Below are 6,222 nucleotides of genomic sequence, written 5' to 3'. Positions count from 1 at the left end.
GGTACATGATGGTATATATATGTGGGCAGGTACATGTTGGGCAGGTACATGATAGTATATATATGTGGGCAGGTACATGTTGGGCAGGTACATGATGGTATATATACGTGGGCAGGTACATGTTGGGCAGGTACATGATGGTATATATATGTAGGCAGGTACATGTTGGGCAGGTACATGATAGTATATATATGTGGGCAGGTACATGTTGGGCATGTACATCATGGTATATATGTGGGCAGGTACATGTTGGGCAGGTACATGATGGTATATATATGTGGGCAGGTACATGTTGGGCAGGTACATCATGTTATATATATGTGGGCAGGTACATGTTGGGCAGGTACATCATGGTATATATATGTGGGCAGGTACATGTTGGGCAGGTACATCATGGTATATATATGTGGGCAGGTACATAATGGTATATATGTAGGCAGGTACATGTTGGGCAGGTACATCATGGTATATATGTGGGCAGGTACATGTTGGGCAGGTACATGTTGGGCAGGTAAATGATTGTATATATATGTGGGCAGGTACATGTTGGGTAGGTACATGATGGTATATATGTGGGCAGGTACATGTTGGGCAGGTACATGATAGTATATATATGTGGGCAGGTGCATGTTGGGCAGGTACATGATGGTATATATGTGGGCAGGTACATTGTTGGGCAGGTACATGATAGTATATATATGTGGGCAGGTACATGTTGGGCAGGTACATGATGGTATATATATGTGGGCAGGTACATGTTGGGCAGGTACATGATGGTATATATATGTGGGCAGGTACATGTTGGGCAGGTACATCATGGTATATATATGTGGGCAGGCACATGTTGGGCAGGTACATCATGGTATATATATGTGGGCAGGTACATAATGGTATATATGTAGGCAGGTACATGTTGGGCAGGTACATCATGGTATATATGTGGGCAGGTACATGTTGGGCAGGTACATGTTGAGCAGGTACATGATGGTATATATATGTGGGCAGGTACATGTTGGGTAGGTACATGATGGTATATATGTGGGCAGGTACATGTTGGGCAGGTACATGATAGTATATATATGTGGGCAGGTGCATGTTGGGCAGGTACATGATGGTATATATGTTTGCAGGTACATGTTGGGCAGGTACATGATTGTATATATATGTGGGCAGGTACATGTTGGGCAGGTACGTGATGGTATATATATGTGGGCAGGTACATGTTGGGCAGGTACATGATGGTATATATATGTGGGCAGGTACATGTTGGGCAGGTACATCATGGTATATATATGTGGGCAGGTACATGTTGGGCAGGTACATGATGGTATATATGTGGGCAGGTACATGTTGGGCAGGTACATGATGGTATATATATGTGGGCAGGTACATGTTGGGCAGGTACATGAAAGTATATATATGTGGGCAGGTACATGATGGTATATATATGTGGGCAGGTACATGTTGGGCAGGTACATGATAGTATATATATGTGGGCAGGTACATGTTGGGCAGGTACATGATGGTATATATACGTGGGCAGGTACATGTTGGGCAGGTACATGATGGTATATATATGTAGGCAGGTACATGTTGGGCAGGTACATGATAGTATATATATGTGGACAGGTACATGTTAGGCAGGTACATCATGGTATATATGTGGGCAGGTACATGTTGGGCAGGTACATGATGGTATATATATGTGGGCAGGTACATGTTGGGCAGGTACATCATGGTATATATATGTTTGCAGGTACATGTTGGGCAGGTACATCATGGTATATATATGTGGGCAGGTACATGTTGGGCAGGTACATCATGGTATATATATGTGGGCAGGTACATAATGGTATATATGTAGGCAGGTACATGTTGGGCAGGTACATCATGGTATATATGTGTTCAGGTACATGTTGGGCAGGTACATGATGGTATATATATGTGGGCAGGTACATGTTGGGTAGGTACATGATGGTATATATGTGGGCAGGTACATGTTGGGCAGGTACATGATAGTATATATATGTGGGCAGGTGCATGTTGGGCAGGTACATGATGGTATATATATGTGGGCAGGTACATGTTGGGTAGGTACATGATGGTATATATGTGGGCAGGTACATGTTGGGCAGGTACATGATAGTATATGTATGTGGGCAGGTACATGTTGGGCAGGTACATGATGGTATATATATGTGGGCAGGTACATGTTGGGCAGGTACATGTTGGTATATATATGTGGGCAGGTAGATGTTGGTATATATATGTGGGCAGGTACATGTTGGGCAGGTACATATTGGGCAGGTACTTGATGGTATATATATGTGGGCAGGTACATGTTGGGCAGGTACATCATGGTATATATATGTGGGCAGGTGCATGTTGGGCAGGTACATGATGGTATATATGTGTGGGCAGGTACATGTTGGTATATATATGTGGGCAGGTAGATGTTGGTATATATATGTGGGCAGGTACATGTTGGGCAGGTACATGATGGTATATATGTGGGCAGGTACATGTAGGGCAGGTACATGATGGTATATATATGTGGGCAGGTACATGTTGGGCAGGTACATCATGGTATATATATGTGGGCAGGTACATGATGGTATATATATGTGGGCAGGTACATGTTGGGCAGGTACATCATGGTATATATATGTGGGCAGGTACATGATGGTATATATATGTGGGCAGGTACATGTTGGGCAGTGACATGTTGGTATATATATGTGGGCAAGTACATGTTGGGCAGGTACATGTTCGGCAGGTACATGATGGGCAGGTACATGATGGTATATATATGTGGGCAGGTACATGTTGGGCAGGTACATGATAGTATATATATGTGGGCAGGTGCATGTTGGGCAGGTACATGATAGTATATATATGTGGGCAGGTACATGTTGGGCAGGTACATGATGGTATATATATGTGGGCAGGTACATGTTGGGCATGTACATGATGGTATATATATGTGGGCAGGTGCATGTTGGGCAGGTACATGGTGGTATATATATGTGGGCAGGTACATGTTGGGCAGGTACATGATGGTATATATATATGGGCAGGTACATGTTGGGCAGGTACATGATGGTATATATATGTGGGCAGGTACATGTTGGGCAGGTACATGATGGTATATATATGTGGGCAGGTACATGTTGGGCAGGCACATCATGATATATATATATATGTTGGCAGGTACATGTTGGGCAGGTACATCATGATATATATATGTGGGCAGGTACATGATGGTATATATATGTGGGCAGGTACATGTTGGGCAGGTACATCATGGTATATACGTGGGCAGGTACATGCTGGGCAGGTACATGATGGTATATATATGTGGGCAGGTACATGTTGGGCAAGTTCATCATGGTATATATATGTGGGCAGGTACATGTTGGGCAGGTACATGATGGTATATATATGTGGGCAGGTACATGTTGGGCAGGTACATGATGGTATATATATGTGGGCAGGTACATGTTGGGCAGGTACATCATGGTATATATGTGGGCAGGTACATGTTGGGCAGGTACATGATGGTATATATATGTGGGCAGGTACATGTTGGGCAGGTACATGATGGTATATATATGTGGGCAGGTACATGTTGGGCAGGTACATCATGGTATATATATGTGGGCAGGTACATGTTGGGCAGGTACATCATGGTATATATATGTGGGCAGGTACATAATGGTATATATGTAGGCAGGTACATGTTGGGCAGGTACATCATGGTATATATGTGGGCAGGTACATGTTGGGCAGGTACATGTTGGGCAGGTACATGATGGTATATATATGTGGGCAGGTACATGTTGGGTAGGTACATGATGGTATATATGTGGGCAGGTACATGTTGGGCAGGTACATGATAGTATATATATGTGGGCAGGTGCATGTTGGGCAGGTACATGATGGTATATATGTGGGCAGGTACATGTTGGGCTGGTACATGATAGTATATATATGTGGGCAGGTACATGTTGGGCAGGTACATGATGGTATATATATGTGGGCAGGTACATGTTCGGCAGGTACATGATGGTATATATATGTGGGCAGGTACATGTTGGGCAGGTACATCATGGTATATATATGTGGGCAGGTACATGTTGGGCAGGTACATGATGGTATATATGTGGGCAGGTACATGTAGGGCAGGTACATGATGGTATATATATGTGGGCAGGTACATGTTGGGCAGGTACATCATGGTATATATATGTGGGCAGGTACATGATGGTATATATATGTGGGCAGGTACATGTTGGGCAGGTACATCATGGTATATATATGTGGGCAGGTACATGATGGTATATATATGTGGGCAGGTACATGTTGGGCAGTGACATGTTGGTATATATATGTGGGCAAGTACATGTTGGGCAGGTACATGTTCGGCAGGTACATGATGGGCAGGTACATGATGGTATATATATGTGGGCAGGTACATGTTGGGCAGGTACATGATAGTATATATATGTGGGCAGGTGCATGTTGGGCAGGTACATGATAGTATATATATGTGGGCAGGTACATGTTGGGCAGGTACATGATGGTATATATATGTGGGCAGGTACATGTTGGGCATGTACATGATGGTATATATATGTGGGCAGGTGCATGTTGGGCAGGTACATGGTGGTATATATATGTGGGCAGGTACATGTTGGGCAGGTACATGATGGTATATATATATGGGCAGGTACATGTTGGGCAGGTACATGATGGTATATATATGTGGGCAGGTACATGTTGGGCAGGTACATGATGGTATATATATGTGGGCAGGTACATGTTGGGCAGGCACATCATGATATATATATATATGTTGGCAGGTACATGTTGGGCAGGTACATCATGATATATATATGTGGGCAGGTACATGATGGTATATATATGTGGGCAGGTACATGTTGGGCAGGTACATCATGGTATATACGTGGGCAGGTACATGCTGGGCAGGTACATGATGGTATATATATGTGGGCAGGTACATGTTGGGCAAGTTCATCATGGTATATATATGTGGGCAGGTACATGTTGGGCAGGTACATGATGGTATATATATGTGGGCAGGTACATGTTGGGCAGGTACATGATGGTATATATATGTGGGCAGGTACATGTTGGGCAGGTACATCATGGTATATATGTGGGCAGGTACATGTTGGGCAGGTACATGATGGTATATATATGTGGGCAGGTACATGTTGGGCAGGTACATGATGGTATATATATGTGGGCAGGTACATGTTGGGCAGGTACATCATGGTATATATATGTGGGCAGGTACATGTTGGGCAGGTACATCATGGTATATATATGTGGGCAGGTACATAATGGTATATATGTAGGCAGGTACATGTTGGGCAGGTACATCATGGTATATATGTGGGCAGGTACATGTTGGGCAGGTACATGTTGGGCAGGTACATGATGGTATATATATGTGGGCAGGTACATGTTGGGTAGGTACATGATGGTATATATGTGGGCAGGTACATGTTGGGCAGGTACATGATAGTATATATATGTGGGCAGGTGCATGTTGGGCAGGTACATGATGGTATATATGTGGGCAGGTACATGTTGGGCTGGTACATGATAGTATATATATGTGGGCAGGTACATGTTGGGCAGGTACATGATGGTATATATATGTGGGCAGGTACATGTTCGGCAGGTACATGATGGTATATATATGTGGGCAGGTACATGTTGGGCAGGTACATCATGGTATATATATGTGGGCAGGTACATGTTGGGCAGGTACATGATGGTATATATGTGGGCAGGTACATGTTGCGCAGGTACATGATGGTATATATATGTGGGCAGGTACATGATGGTATATATATGTGGGCAGGTACATCATGGTATATATATGTGGGCAGGTACATGTTGGGCAGGTACATCATGGTATATATATGTGGGCAGGTACATAATGGTATATATGTAGGCAGGTACATGTTGGGCAGGTACATCATGGTATATATGTGGGCAGGTACATGTTGGGCAGGTACATGTTGGGCAGGTACATAATGGTATATATATATGTGGGCAGGTACATGTTGGGTAGGTACATGATGGTATATATGTGGGCAGGTACATGTTGGGCAGGTACATGATAGTATATATATGTGGGCAGGTGCATGTTGGGCAGGTACATGATGGTATATATGTGGGCAGGTACAT

This window comes from Procambarus clarkii, unplaced genomic scaffold (genome assembly GCF_040958095.1).
Source record: "Procambarus clarkii isolate CNS0578487 unplaced genomic scaffold, FALCON_Pclarkii_2.0 HiC_scaffold_99, whole genome shotgun sequence".
NCBI classification, from domain to species: Eukaryota; Metazoa; Arthropoda; class Malacostraca; order Decapoda; family Cambaridae; genus Procambarus; species Procambarus clarkii.
This window is presented reverse-complemented; position numbering follows the sequence as displayed.